Genomic DNA, 16,034 nt, shown 5'->3' on the forward strand with positions numbered 1-16,034 from the left:
GACAACTTGGGAAAGTAGGAAGTATTTCCAGAACTGGAAATGGGTGTGAGACTGTAGGTTCTTGAGCAATGAACAGCATTGGGGTTCCTCACAGTTGTTGCTGGGAACCCCAGAAAGGAAGGTCCGCTGGGCCACTTGACCTCCAGATGCCAGAGCAGCCCGCCAAGGCAAAAGCATGTGTCCTAGCATGACATGTAAGCACAGTGCCTCCTGTCTTTATGAAGCCACCAGGCTTTGAACCCTAAGCTTGTTTGCAGTCTTCGCATGTTAGGACCAGGGAAAGTCCCACAGCACCTTTGAACGATGTCCCTTAGCGGAAGAGGACATTGGTAATAACTAAAATGAAATTTCTTGCCAACTCATTGGCATCTGGAGCAGGTTAAATTTGATTTAGAGAAATATTAAGAAATGTGACATTAAGTCTATCATTATAATATAAAGATAGTAGACTAACAGTACATGTGTAGATCTTAAAGTGTACACTACCCAGTCACACCTGCTATCTCCTTTTGTCTTTATGATAACTCTGTAAAGGGGTTAATGTTGAGGTCAAATCACTTTATAAGTGATTTTCCCAAGGTCCCAGAGCTTATAATGGGCAAGGCAGCTCTAGCTGTTGCCACTTGTAAAAGGGGATCCCATACTTCAGGTCTGGGCGATCACATTCATTTTTTTTCTCCATCTGCAACGGAGGCAACCATTTAGCAAACATTCTCCAAGGAACTACAACACACTGGGCCCTGGACAAGGCATGGGGATCCAACACCCAGTAAGACACGGTTCCTGCCCTCAAGGAATCTCAGCCCTGAAGAGAAGAGCTCCTAGGGAAGGATGGGGGCCCTGGTGTGGGGAGCTGGGAGACGAGGTTCAGGGGAAGGCAGGGACCAGATGGTGAATAAATGTGCTCCGTATTTTGGTTCAGCAACTGTGAAGACCATTATAGGGGTTTCACTTTTTTAATTTTTATTTTTATTAAACTTTAAGCTCTGGGGTACCTGTGCAGAACATGCAGGTTTGTTACATAGGTATACATGTGCCATGGTGGTTTGCTGTACCCATCAACCACCATCTACATTACATATTTCTCCTAATTCTATCCCTCCCCTAGACCCTTACCCGCCAACAGGCCCCGGTGTGTGATGTTCTCCTCCTTGTGTCCATGTGTTCTCATTGTTCAACTCCCACTTATTAGTAAGAACATGCAGTGTTTGGTTTTCTGTTCTTGTGTTAATTTCCTGAGAATGATGGTTTCCAGCTTCATCCATGTCCCTGCAAAGGACATGAACTCATCTTTTTATGGCTGCGTAGTATTCCATGGTGTATATGTGCTACATTTTCTTTATGCAGTCTATCATTGATGGGCATTTGGGTTGGTTCTAAGTCTTTGCTATTGTGAAGGAGTTTCACTTCTTATTTTCTTTTAAAATTACAGAAGTATTGAATTATTAATGAATAATTCAGTTGGAGTCAATTCAAGCCAATAATGAAGCCAACACTTATGGAAGAAAAACACATGCTATCTAAAACACTTGGTGCCTTAATTCAACAAATATTTTAGAGTGCTAAGCCCTGTGTGATGCTGGCAACACAGTGGTAAACAAGGTGGATATGTCTCTGTCCTCAATGAGTTTGTATTCTGGTTGGAAAGAGATAGAAAATACACACCTTAGAAAGTGACCTGTTTTTAATATTGTTAAGTTTTAACAATAATATTATTCATAGTAATACTATTTTTAAGTTTTTTTTAAAAGCAGGTCACTTTAAAAAGATTTTTTTATTTTAAGTTCCAGGATACATGTGCAGGGTGTGCACGTTTGTTACGTACGTACACATGTGCCATGGTGGTTTGCTGCACCTATCAACCCATCAGCTAGTTATTAAGCCCTGCATGCATTAGCCATTTGTCCTGATGCCCTCCCTGCCTCCTGCCCACCACAGGCCCCAGTGTGCGCTGTTCCCCTCCCTGTGCCTGTGTGGTCTTATTGTTCAGTTCCCACTTATGAGTAAGAACATGTAGTGTTTGGTTTTCTGTTACTGTGTTAGTTAGTTTGCTGAGGATAATGGCTTCCAGTTTCATCCATGTACCTGCAAAGGACATGAGCTTATTCCTTTTTATGGCTGCATAGTATTCCATGGTGTATATGTGCTGCATTTTCTTTATCTATTCTATCATTGATGGGCATTTGGATTGATTCCATGTCTAAAAGCAGGTCTCTTTCTAGGGTGTGTATTATCTATCTCTTGGATTCTTTCCATGATAATACATTTAGAACTAGTTCATTCTTTTAAATTGCTGCATAATATTATTCCATAATAAAGATGTACTATATTTAACTCTCCCTCTATTGATGATTACTCCAGCTGTTCTCACTCTTCTGCTGTGACAGACAGTGCTGCAGTGAGCATCCTTAGACTGATACTCGTATTGGTGCTTTTCTTCATTGGATGGGGTTCTAGGAGGGACAGCTGGCCCTAAAGGTTCATTCTTTTTTAAATGTTAATATATACTGGCAGACAACTCTTCAAGCAGGTTGTGGCAATAGATAAACATGCAGAAGTCTGCAGTCTTTTTCATTCTTTGATGTTCACAATCTCCTTACTTTTTGCCAGTCTTATAGGTGAAAAATATAACTATTGTTCTTTAAAATTTGTGATTACCAGACAACTAGACCTCAAGAATATTTCCATATGTTTATTAAGTATTTCATTTCCTTGTAAATGAATCACCTTTGTCCATTTTTCTGTCAAATTGTTAATCTTCTCTCCAGTGTATGGGCACTCTGTATACATTAGGCATATGTACTCATACAGGTACTGCATATTTTTCCTCCCATTTTATCATTTGCCTTTCAACTTTGTTTATTGAGTTGCCAAAGGGTTTTCAGCAAAGGAGTAACAGATTGTATTTCCATTTCTGAACGTCCATTCTGCAAGCACATGGAGGATTGATGAAAAGGAACACAATTAGCAGGGCAACTGTTAGGAGTTTGTAGGAGGGCACTATTCCAGGAAGTGAATGGTGAGGGACTGAGTTAAGTCAGTGGCAGTGGGAAGTGAGAGGGAAAATTGATTTGTGAGTGTAAAGAAAATGATATGACTTTGTGACTGATTGAATAGAAGTTGCAAGGGAAATTGAAGTTGACTTTCAGGTTACTGACCCAGGTGAGTTAGGGGCTGTTGGTGGCACTTACTGAGAGGGCATGTGAGAATGGAGGTATGAAGTTTGGATTTGAATAGGAGTTTGGGGTGTTTAAGGGATGTCTAAATAGAGAAACTCAATAAGCTGTTGGGTCTTGGGGTGTAGCACACAGGAGAATGGGCTGGGCTGAGGAGCAGGTGCGAGGACATGGCAGTTCACAGATGGTCACTGCAGATGTGGGAGTGAGTGAAGTGCTCTGAGGGAATGCGGTTTCTGAGGGGTGCAGGGGTCTGAGGAGGAAGTCTGTGAGCATCCACATTTGTAGAGTGCACTGAGACAATGAGCTGGTAATGAAGGCTCTTTCTTGGCTTGAGGCCGCAGATGGCAGCCCACACTCACCAGCAACAGAGGGGCCCTCAGTGGGCAGCTGTTTGCCCTGGTGTGGGACCTTTAGTCTGAGAAGAGGGCTGTGATGGGAGTCCCACCCCATCTCCTGCAGACAATTCTCTCCATCCCCCTCTTCCCTGCCTGCAACCTCGGCAGGATCCAGGGATTCTCCCAGTTTTTCTCTCATTGAAGGCTGCAGTCCTGACGTCTCACTGCCACCATTTCTTTGCTTCCCCTTGCTTTAAGCCGAGGCCAGTGCACCTCACCATCTGTGTTTCTCTCTCTTCACATTCTCCAGGGGGCCTAGGTCTCTCTTTGACCCCCATTGCCGAGCTCAATTTACTATTTCAGTGAGAGGTGGTGGAATCTTTCACGAGCTCACTACAGCTTAATTTATGCCAGGGAAGTGAAATGAATTCTTCTTAATGAAGTTCCAGTGAATGAGCTCACCCCACATTTGGGTTTTGATTTAAAAGACCACTCCAAGATCTTGTCTGTCCTCCAAATACCAGAACCCTGGCTCCTATCCATATGGGAATATTTGTTGTGTAAACCAGATTGATATGTAGCAATTTCAAAAAATTATTTATACCTAATTTTTGTCCAATGGGATGAGAGGAATTCTAGGCTGCACAGAAAGATAAGACATCAGTGTTTGTCTCTATTGATAGTGACACAGGTTTACAGAAGGACTTATGAACATAATCATGATCTAAGAAGCCAGCGTTTATGGAAGAACAACACACGCTATGTAAAACACCTGGTGCCTTAAACAGGAATATGATACTTTCTCATTTATCCAAATGTGACTTGGCAATTAACTCATAGTCCCTGGCTCAGTGGCTGTTTGTCTCTTCACTTTGATGCAGTATAAATTTGGCACAAATCTAGGGCCATCCATAGTTGAAACTGCCATTGCCAGTGAGTCATAGCCATTGAATGTTATGGTTGGAAGGGGCTTTAGAGATCATCTACGCCAACCCCCTCATTTTTCAGATGAGGAAACTGAGAGTAGAAACTTGCCTAGGATCATATGACCAGCTGACATCACTGGATGTAACCTGGGTTTCCCTGATCTCCAGTCCTGTGGAGCTAGTACATCACCACAGTGTTGTTACTTAGTGGTAGTCAGGAATGGGTGGCTTGTGTGTTTGGGTGGCTATTGACCCCTCCTGTCCTTCATTTAACTCTCCCCACCCCCAGTGTCTCCAAATAAACATACAAGTTGCTGTGGGTTGAATATCCCTTCTAAAACTCATGTTGAAATTTAATTGCCATTGCGACGATGTTAAGAAGTAGAACCATTAAGAAGTGAACAGGCCATGAGGCCTCTGCCCTCATGAATGAATAAATGTCATTATTGTGGGAGAGGTTTGTCATCCAGACAGTAGGTTGTTAAGAAAAGCGAGTTTGGTCCTCTCTTGCTTTTGTGCATGCTCTTTTGGCCTTCTGCCTTCTGCCATGAGATGACACAGGAAGAAGGCCCTTGCCAGATGCAAAGCCCTTGACTTTGAACTTCACAGCCTCCATAACTGTAAGAAATAAATCTTTGTTTTTTTATAACTTATCCAGTCTCAGGTATTCTGTTAGAGCAGCACAAAATGGATGAAGATGCAAGTACAACCCTGCCTTTGCTAAGCAAACTCAGCCTTAGACAAGGCCTCTGACTCCCCGTCTAAGAAGATAGGTACTTGTAAGCTCCTCCATCTAGAAATTATGTATTGGGCTTTGAGGATTGAATGATGAATCTGGCAGCAATGCGACAGATATGTTAGGAGTTAAGAGAAGTGTATAATTTACCAGACATTAGATAATAAAGAAGGACGGTGAGATAACGGGCTACCCATAGTTCACCTCCATTTTTCTCCACTTGTTTTTATGTTTGGCTCCAGTGATGTGTACAGTATCTTAAGCACCAATGGGGGATTGTTTTTGTAAAACATCTTCCCCCTTTATACTGAACTGGCTAATGAACTGAATAATAATAATGGCCAGGACAAAAAAAGTGAAAATTTATTTTGTTGATGTTTGTGTATATAATCATGCCAATAAAAATATAAATATTATAGTACAAAAAGGAAAAAGTAATAAATTAAAACTTTTAACTTATATTAATGTGTTTTTTTGAGAAAAGGGAAAAATCCTTATATCAGAAACAGTAATGAATAATAATATTACAGTTTGTTATTGAGCCTTCTGCAAATTTGTCAATGACAAATTTATCTTCTTTGAATATTCATGTTCAATAGGCAGTACAGCCAGATTCATCAACTTCACTCATAGCTGATAGAAAACTTTCTATTAATTTCAATTTTTTTTATGTACGGCAACAAATATATAAATAGGAAAAGTCTCATACATAACCAAATTTGATAGAGAGTCATAAAGATCCTAATCATAATATTCCAGAAATTGCAATACTGGTCATGTCTTTTTTTAAGGCACATTTCTAGTGTCTTTCAGATATCTCTCAGTAGAAACATTTCCATTAAATTACTTTCACTAGAAAATTCATTAGAAATCTCTATTATTTATGGTAAGAATTTCCAAAGTTTTAATTCTTAAGCAAAATATCATTTAAAAAATGGCTGAATGATGCAGAATATTGACATTTTTTGGTCCATGATTTTAGAACTAGTGCCCAGGTCTTGGAGAAAACATTTAAGGGATTCACGTATTGCCTTGTAATTGCTTTTGGCAATGTAAGACCAGCATCTTTTGTGGTTTCTTCTGGCATCCTTCAAAGTTTGATTCTTTTTTTCTAGGAAATGTAAGGAAATTCATTTCCTTATGTTTTAATGTTGCATAGTAAATGGCCTTCCCTACTATCTCTGCGAGTTTATCTAAAGGATCAGTTTCAAAACTTGCTGTCTTGCTATACATTGTTCAAGGTGAATTCTCGTTGTTTGCAAACATTTTTGTGTCTGATTAATCTCATTGTATTAGTTCATTTTCATGCTGCTGATAAAGACATACCCAAAACTTGGCAATTTACAAAAGAAAGAGATTTAATTGGACTCACAGTTTCATGTGGCTGAGGAGGCCTCACAATCATGGCAGAAGGCAAGGAGGAGCAAGTCACATCTTATATGATAACAGCAGGTGAAAAGAGAGCTTGTGCAGGGAAACTCTCATTTTTAAAACCATCAGATCTTGTTAGACTTACTATTACAAGAACAGTGCAGGAAAGACCCAACCCCATAATTCAATCACCTCCCACCAGGTTCCTCCCATGACATGTGAGAATTATGGGAGTTACAAGTCAAGATGAGATTTGGGTGGGCACACATATCATTCACAAACCATATCATTCCATCCTTGGCCCCTTCCAAATCTCATGTCCTCACATTTCAAAACCAATCATGCCTTCCCAACAGTCTCCCAAAGTCTTAACTCATTTGAGCATTAACTCAAAAGTCCACAGTCCAAAGTCTTATCTGAGACAAGGAAAGTCCCTTCTGCCTATGAACCTGTAAAATCAAAAGCAAGCTAGTTACTTCCTAGATACAATGGGGTACAGGTATTGGGTAAATACAGCTGTTGCAAATGGCAGAAATTGGCAAAAAGCAAAAGGGGCTGCAGGCCCCATGCAAGTCCAAAATCCAGTGGGGCAGTCAAATCTTTTTTTTTTTTTTTTTTTGAGGCGGAGTCTCGCTCTGTCGCCCGGACTGGAGTGCAGTGGCCGGATCTCAGCTCACTGCAAGCTCCGCCTCCTGGGTTTACACCATTCTCCTGCCTCAGCCTCCCTAGTAGCTGGGACTACAGGCGCCTGCCACCTCGCCCGGCTAGTTTTTGTATTTTTAGTAGAGACGGGGTTTCACCATGTTAGCCAGGATGGTCTCGATCTCCTGACCTCGTGATCCACCCGTCTCGGCCTCCCAAAGTGCTGGGATTACAGGCTTGAGCCACCGCGCCCGGCCGGGGCAGTCAAATCTTAAAGCTCCAAAATGATCTCCTTTGACTCCATGTGTCACATCCAGGTCATGGCGATGCAAGAGGTGGATTCCCATGGTCTTGGGCAGCTCCATCCCTGTGGCTTTGCAGGGTACAGCTTCCCTCCTGGCTGCTTTCATGGGCTGGTGTTGAGTGTTTGCAGCTTTTCCAGTTGCATGGTGCAAGATGTCAGTGGATCTAGCATTCTGGAGTCTGATGGTCCTCTTCTCACAGCTCCACTAGGTGGTGCCCCAGTAGGGACTCTGTATGGGGGCTCCAGCCCCACATTTCCCTTCTGCACTGCCCTAGCAGAGGTTCTCCATGAGAGTCTTGCCCCTGCAGCAAACTTCTACCTGGACATCCAGACATTTCCATACATCCTGTGAAATCTAGGCAGAGGTTCCGAAAACCTCAATTCTTCACTTCTTTGCACTTGCAGGTTCAACACCACATGGAAACTGCCAAGGTCTGGGACTTGCACCCTCTGAAGCCATGGCCCCAGCTCTATGTTGGCCCCTTTTAGCCATGGCTGGAGTAGCTGGGACACAGGGCACCAAGTATCTAGGCTGCACACAGATGGTGACCCTGGGTCTGGCCCGTGAAACCATTCTTTTACTCCTAGGCCTCTGGCCTGTGATGGGAGGGGCTTCCATTGCCTCTGACACATACTGGAGACATTTTCCCCATTGTCTTGGGGATTAACATTTGGCTCCTTGTTACTTATGCAAATTTCTGCAGCTGGCTTGAATTTCTCCTCAGAAAGTGGGATTTTGTTTTCTATTACATTATCAGGCTCTGAATTTTCTAAACTTTTATGCTCAGCTTCCCCTATAAAACTGAATGCTTTTAACAGCACCCAACTCACCTCTTGAATGCTTTGCTGCTTAGAAATTTCTTCTGTCAAATACCCTACATCATCTCTCTCAAGCTCAAAGTTCTACAAATCTCTAGGGCAGGGGCAAAATGCCACCAGTCTCTTTGCTAAAATATAACAGGAGTCACCTTTGCTCCAGTTCCCAACAAGTTCCTCATCTCCATCTGAGACTACCTTAGCCTGGACCTTATTGTCCATATCACTATCAGCATTTTGGGCAAAGCCATTCAACAAGTCTCTAGGAAGTTTCAAACTTTCCCACATTTTCCTGTCTTTTTCTGAGCCCTCCAAACTGTTCCACCCTCTGCCTGTAACCGGGTTCCAAAGTTGCTTCCACATTTTTGGGTATCTTTTAAGCAGCACCCCACTCTTCTGGTACCAATTTACTGCACTAGTCCATTTTCACACTGCTGATAAAGACATACCTGAGACTGGGAAGAAAAAGAGGTTTAATGAACTTACAGTTCCACATGGCTGGGGAGGCCTCACAATCATGGTGGAAGGCAAGGAGGAGCAAGTCATGTCTTACAAGGATGGCAGCAGGCAAAAAGAGAGCTTGTGCAGGGAAACTTCCATTTTTAAAACCATCAGATCTTGTGAGACTTATTCACTATCATGAGAACAGTGCAGGAGAGACCAACCCCCATAATTTAATCACCACCCATCAGGTTCCTCCCATGACATGTGGAAACTGTGGGAGTTACAATTCAAGATAAGATTTGGGTACTACTCATCCAAAGCTTCACAACAGAAATAAAAAAGGATTACTTGGAAAATAAAAATAATTATATAAAGGAAAGAATAAAACTTGAGCTGATCATTTTGTGCCACATTTTCTTTTAGATGGCATAGTACTTCAAAGGTTGACATTAACTTCACAAAATTTGTCATTCCCATGGGCACAGCATCATCTTGCCTGGAAAAGCTTTCTCATAGTTATACCTACATTATGCAGAATTTTCCAACAAGGAGGTGATACTGAAGTGAATGAATTACTTTTCCCTGCAGTTCCATAAAAGTAAGAACTTTAAGTAGTCACACGGAATGTCAAAGTATTTCAAGCTCTATTTCTGTGCCTTCACAATCACTGTGCTATTATTGTTTGTTTTGAATCTACTGAATAAATACAGGAATATGTAGAACTACAGGGCTGGAGAGCTGAATTGTACCCAAAATTAGCTTCTGAACTATGCCCAACCCACTCTCCAAACAAATGTGTGTCACTGAGTCTGCATGTGTTGAGGGTTGGCTGTATAACTAGGGAGTTTTCTGAATTAACCTTCGTGCATAAGATAATATTAAATAACAAATGAAAATGTGCTAATTTGAGGCTTGTGTATTAGTGTTAAAATTAAATGGAAATTGTAATAATTGTTTAGAACTTAGACCAACTAAGGATTTTTTTTTTTTTAGGAAACAGTAGCTTCTCATTGACATTGTTTAGAATTGCCAGCACATGGTGATAATAAAAAGCAGATCGACTTTTTAGTCAGTTTTATTACTGTTTTTACATCCTCTACAGAAAATATTCCCAGTGTACCAGTTAGATGCACTTGCTTCTCCAACCTTTGCGTGCTGCTGCCAGTGTTCATTCTGATTCTAATTTTTGGAAGGTGCCTGTGTACCTGCATGTCTTTGTCCTCCCATTTCTTTTCTTATCTTGCCCTTTAGAGATCATGCCTATCCCCGACCTTTTCTTTGACTTCCATGAAGACATGGCAGGAAAGGAGAAAGAAGATCAAGGTATCATGGCAGATAAAGCAGTTACTCGATACCACCTTCCTCCTTGTCTGTTGCTCTTCTCTGTAACAACTAAAAGTGTGAAGATGAAGTGGGTTAATGCAAGTCTAATATTTAGAACTACATTTAACACATAGTAAGTACTTAATACTGGCAATTACTTGCAAATAATCAGAATGAGAGTTAGGCCATCTGGTTATAGCAGGTCTGTGAAATGGGGGCATCATTAGACTTAGATCCTTCCTTATGCCCTTTCCTCACATGACTTGAGTGTTAGGAGACTGAGTCTTCTGCAGAAGTTACTTTCTCCACCGTGTTGAAGGAATCATGCTTCTGTATGTGACTGTCAGGCATTTTGGAAAGGAGACATATCAATCATGCACACTGGACATTGTCATCCTGGTGTGGCACCGGCTCTGGAATTGAGTCCTGGGTCATTAAGGTTTCTCATCAGATATCTTCATCACCAACACATATTCCGAGAGCCCAATGTGAAAACAAGGACTTGTGCTTCCCTCAGATTTGCCCTGGTAGATGAGTATTACACTGAGGGCAATAAAATCATGCCTGCCAAAGAGAATTGCCTAATAAGGGTAGGGGCTCTTCACTCATTTTAAAAAATAAAACATAATTTACATTACAAAGAGAATACAGAGATTAGTGTTTTCTATGTGTTTTGAAAGTTCTATACACTGATTTCCCACTTAAAGCAAAATAGCTAATATTTCTGTCACAGCTGAAAGTTCCTTCATTATTTGTTCATTTTAAAACTGGATCCATGTCTTCAGACCTTGGCTACTGTATAAGAGGTCTAGGGCAAAAAGAGATAGTGGAACTGGGCTGGGCGGGAGCGGGTAGTGGTGTAATGTGTGGTATCTTGGCCCACAGAAGAATGCTAAAGACCACCTTGACAGGTGAGTTCATGAATGGCCCTTATAATCAAGGAAAAGAATTTACTCCAAAAGACAAAACAAAACTCCACCACCACCACCAACAAAAACTCAGCTAAACTAGGAAGAATAAGAAATAAGGAGTCTTAATTAGATGTAGCATTTCCATTGGTGTCAAAGAAATATCTTCATGATCTCTTGCTAGAGTGGGTAGTTTGAGCTCTCAGTCTTCCAGATTATGTAAAGAAGCAGTACATAAATATCACTCTGTCCCTGGCTTGTTTATTCAGCTCTTGACCTGAGCTTTAGGAGGCAAATGTTTGGTTGCTACTAATGGACCAGTAGAGCAGAGCAGCATTTGAGAAGAGCTAGGGCTCCTTCCATGACACTTATTACCCACCAAAAATCTAATGATCTCAGAATGTTTCTAATCCATGCTGATTATCATAAATCCCTATTGCCAAACTAAGTCATGAAACACTGATTGAAAGGAAAACCAGCCCCATGCTGCTTGCTATGTATCAGTGAACTGCTCAGCACCTTCTCTTTCCATGTCTTATTTTTTATATGTTTGACTATGTTGATGTTATACAGCTGTGAAATTGTGTAATCTGCATTTATGTAACCCTTGTTACTTGAATCTGAACTAAGAGGATGTTCTATTTTGCCAAAAACTCTCGGCTAGCTTAAATACAATGAAATAACACCACACTATTAACACCTTATGTGCTATGAGAAACTTCACATTTAGCAGCCCAAAGGTTAGGGTTTGGACTTCCAAGCCTTACAGTGTTGGAGTCCTGTGTGTGTATGTGTGTATGTAGCAACTTATCTTTTATTTTTATGGGAGTGCTCACTTGAGAGTGCAGCAATCACTTAGATTTATACAGAGCTATTTAGGAGAAAACTCAGTGTGAGCAAGTTAAGCTATTCCTCCAGTTCACCAGCAGGTTCATCAAAGCATTAACTGGAGGAAATTCTGACTGGGTAAGCAACAGTGGATTAAAAGGGCTGGTAAAAAGATCTAGACTAGAGGATATTTCTCCTGGTGGTGATCTTGCTTCAGTTCAAGGTTAATGATGAAAGTAATTTCAAAAATCTAGAATTATTTTGAAAGGGAAGAGCAAACTCAGAGTTGGGTGTGTATACAAGGTGTCATCCCTGGAGAGTTCCCTGTAGAGGCAGAGGAGCCTCAGATCCAAAGCAGGCAGACAACTGAACAGGAAGCCTGATACAATGTACTCTCATGTCTTGGGCAAGATTTGCAACCATCACGTTTTACCCCCTAATTAGAATGGGAAGAAAAAGACCATGTTGCTTCCAAGGTCAGCCACTTGGGACAGACAGATGTGACTACAGGGCAAGATTAGGTGCTAAAAGTTGGGGGTGGGGGGACTTGGTGTGTCATATGTGTGTCATATGATTGTAGAACGACTCATTTTTCCACAAATGAAAAAATGTCCATGTTATCCTCTCTCCCTTAATATAAGAATGAAGTGCTTCCCACTCAGGAGTGATTTTTTGCAGGATAGATAGAGAATAAGTATGCAGGACCAGCTGGAAGCAGCTCTGTGAGATTACTTAGATGTGCTTTCAGGCATGTGAAGGATGCCTCCAAGACAAGGCAGGACAGTTACTGACTGATGTTAATGTTTTTAGGATTTTAGACTACTTTACAAGTTGAGTTTGTATTGTTTGTGAATCTTCATTTCTGTGTGGGTGCTTTTTCTGCAATTAGAGGGTTCTAACGCCAGATGGCACCTTTGTTATAATCATAAGGTCTGAAGAATTGGAATTCTCACCTAATATATGAGTGTGTATGTGTGTATAAATGTATAGATGTATTTATGCACCCTTAGTGTATGTACATTTACATATGTATATGCATATATGTGTGTGCATATACTTTATGTAATGCATGATGGCTTTACAAAAATTTTAACGTGATGGCAAAAGAGGATAGACTTTGGATCTTGACTGTGTGGAATCAAAGCCCAGCTCTGTTACCTATTAGCCTTGATGATTTCGGAAAGTTATGTAATCTACCTACAAAGCAGTTTCCTCGTTTGTAAAATGCGGTTAAATAATAGAGCCTATTTCATAGGGTTGTGAGAGATAAGTGAGTTAACGTATTTAAATGCTTTGTGTAGTGCCTGGTATATGATAACTACACAGATGTTAACTCTTATTTACGTAATTTATTCAAAAGTTGATCTGTGGCCAGGTGCGGTGCCTTATGTCTGTAATCTCAGCACTTTGGGAGGCCGAGGCGGGTGGATCACCTGAGGTCAGAAGTTTAAGACCAGCCTGGTCAATGTGGTGAAACCTGTCTCTACTAAAAATACAAGAAAATTAGCTGGGCGTGGTGGTGGGCATCTGTAATCCCAGCGACTCGGGAGGTTAAGGCAGGAGAATTGCTTGAACCTGGGAGGTGGAGGTTGCAGTGAGCCAAGATCATGCCATTGCACTCCAGCCTGGACAACAAGAGTGAAACTCTGTCTCAAAAAAATAAATACATAAAAAAGTTGATCTGTGATTATCCTCCCAAAAACGATTCCTCCCTGGTGTGTGACAGCCATAGGATGTGGGGGAGGAGTCTATCCCGTTACCCACAAATACAAGTAAGGGCCCTGATTTATACAGCTCCTAAATAGCTCTTGCCCTAGTGACTGGTCCAGGTAATCCAAATATAAGTCAATCAGTAGATAGCGTTGTCCTGAACACTGGAATTTATCCAGGTACAAGAAGGGTTGTTGACCTAGGTAATCCCAATAAAATATGAGTGGAAGTTTTCTGGAGCTTTGGGGAAATAAGGTGTCTTGTGATATATTGATTCAAACCCTAAGCTGCTGAAGTTCTTGCTACTATATGGGAGACAAACTGAAGATGTTGCTGATTTCATACAGGAAGAATAGAGAGACCAAAGAAAGCCAGCCCTTGAAGATATTATGAAACTGTTGGAAGGGCAGGTCCTGAGACCCACACAGTCCTTCTCGATACAAGATCAAAATACATATCTATATTAGCCTGTTCTTGCACTGCTATAAATAAATATCTGAGACTGGGTAATTTATAAAGAAAACAGGTTTAATTGGCTCACAGTTCTGCAGGCTGTACAGGAAGTATGGCAGCATCTGCTTCTGGGGAGGACTCAGGGAGCTTTTACTCATGGCAAAGGCAAAGTGGAAGCAGGCATCTTACATGGCAGAAGCAGGACCAAGAGGATTGAGGGAGGTGATACAGACTTTTAAACAGCCAGATCTCCTCTATCACTATACAGTACCAAGGGGGAATGGTGCTAAACCATTCATGAGAACTCTGCCCCCATGACCCAGTCACCTCCCACCAGGCCCTACCTCCAGCATTGGGGATTGCATTTCAGCATGAGATTTGGGTGGGGACACAGATCCAAACCATATCAATATCTTTATTAAAGTAGCTGAATCAGGCCATTACTAGTAATTACTAATCCTGTAAGATGATATAATATGAAAGTAGAAAAAAAAAGCAAAATTCCTGGACCCTTCTTCTTCTTCTTTTTTTTTTTTTTTAAAAGACAGAGTCTTGCTCTGTCATCCAGGCTGGAATGCAGCGGTGTGATCACAGCTCACTGCAGCCTTGAACTCCTGGGTTCATGTAATCCTCCTGCCTCGGCCTCCTAAATAGCTGGGGGACCTACAGGCACATGCCACCATGCTCGGATAATTTTTTTAAAGTAAATTTTGTAGAGATAGGGTCTCACCATGTAGCCCAGACTGGTCTTGAACTCCTGGACTCAAGCAACCCTCTTGCCTTGGACTCCCAAACTGCTGGAATTACAGGTGTGAGCCACCATGCTCAGCTAGCACACTAGACCCTTCTTTACTAATCCTCAGCTACAATACAAAATTCTTGGTTCTTCTCTCCTTTCACTTTAGAGCTTCAGAGAACATGCTTCAGTTCCTTGAGCTCACTGATTTAATTCTGTGTTGAAGTAATGATGTTTATCTGAAACATAGCTCTGTGGGTGAATTTGTAATTGAAATCTCTGGTGCTGTAGCCTCCTTATAGCCCTAGCTTGATTTTTAGACCTTCTCTCTTAGATAGAATAAACTTTTGGAAAGGAAGGGAAGTTAAGAACAGCATAGTGCAGTTTTCCCCAAACAAGAAAACAACTTCTACTAGCTAATGGTTGTTATGTTAGAAACAAAACCAAGTCATAAAGTTTCTGTGGTCAAAGCAGTTTAGAAAAAATTGGGTTTAATAAATGTAATTATTATTTTTTAATTGCAATATCTTTCAGATATCTAAAAAGTAAAACATTTTATTTGCTATAATAAATATTGTAAAACTAAACAGCATGAAATCTCGATGGCTTAACACACTAAGATGTATTTCTAGTTCATGACATGATCCATTGCTAGGGTTCTTGTTTAGGAGGCTGCCTCTGAGAGGTCATCTATAAAGCCAAACTCAATTCATTGGAATTTCATCATCCTCAACAGTAGCTTCCAAAGTCACCCTAGGTTTATATCCATTCTAGACAGCTGGAAGAAACAAGGAGCGGGGAAGATGGTACATGGAAGGTTTTCAATTGGCCAGGCCAGAAAGTGGTGCACGTTATTTCTATGTAGAAGTCACATGTCCTCGGCCAGATTCAGTCATACGGCCATACCTAACTGCAGTGAATACAGGGAAACGTGATCTGGATAGAATCGTAGGAGGACAAGGAAATGGACTGTAGTGAATATATAGTAGTCTCTGCTACACACACTTTAACTCTCTAAAAGAGAGGCTGGTAGTATAAGGCTTTCTCAAACTCACTTATCCACAGACCTTCTCCCACCATCATTCTAACTTCTGTCCGCTCAGTTATTCCTTTGACAAATGCTTATGTTGTGTTTCTTCCCTTGCACCCACCTCTTCAATGGTTGCTGTTGGTTTTCTGCCTTCCAACCATGCGGGGGAAACAGAAAGAGAAATGCCGCAGAGAATGATTTTGGGGGATCATATTTTCATATCTAGAGATAGTGTATTTTCTTAGCCACTTATATTTAATTTTCTGTTTGAGAAGACCTTATTCATGCTTTTT

The 16,034-nt window shown here is 41.1% G+C and overlaps 1 long non-coding RNA gene across 3 annotated transcripts in view; it reads left to right on the forward strand.

Annotated features, from left to right (window-relative positions):
• The window catches only part of LOC117078740, a 558,507-nt gene that overhangs the window by 250,986 nt on the left and 291,487 nt on the right, over positions 1 to 16,034 (forward strand). The window lies entirely within an intron of this gene.

The sequence above is a fragment of the Trachypithecus francoisi genome, unplaced genomic scaffold (genome assembly GCF_009764315.1).
Source record: "Trachypithecus francoisi isolate TF-2019V2 unplaced genomic scaffold, Tfra_2.0 Lachesis_group7, whole genome shotgun sequence".
Lineage (NCBI taxonomy): Eukaryota > Metazoa > Chordata > Mammalia > Primates > Cercopithecidae > Trachypithecus > Trachypithecus francoisi.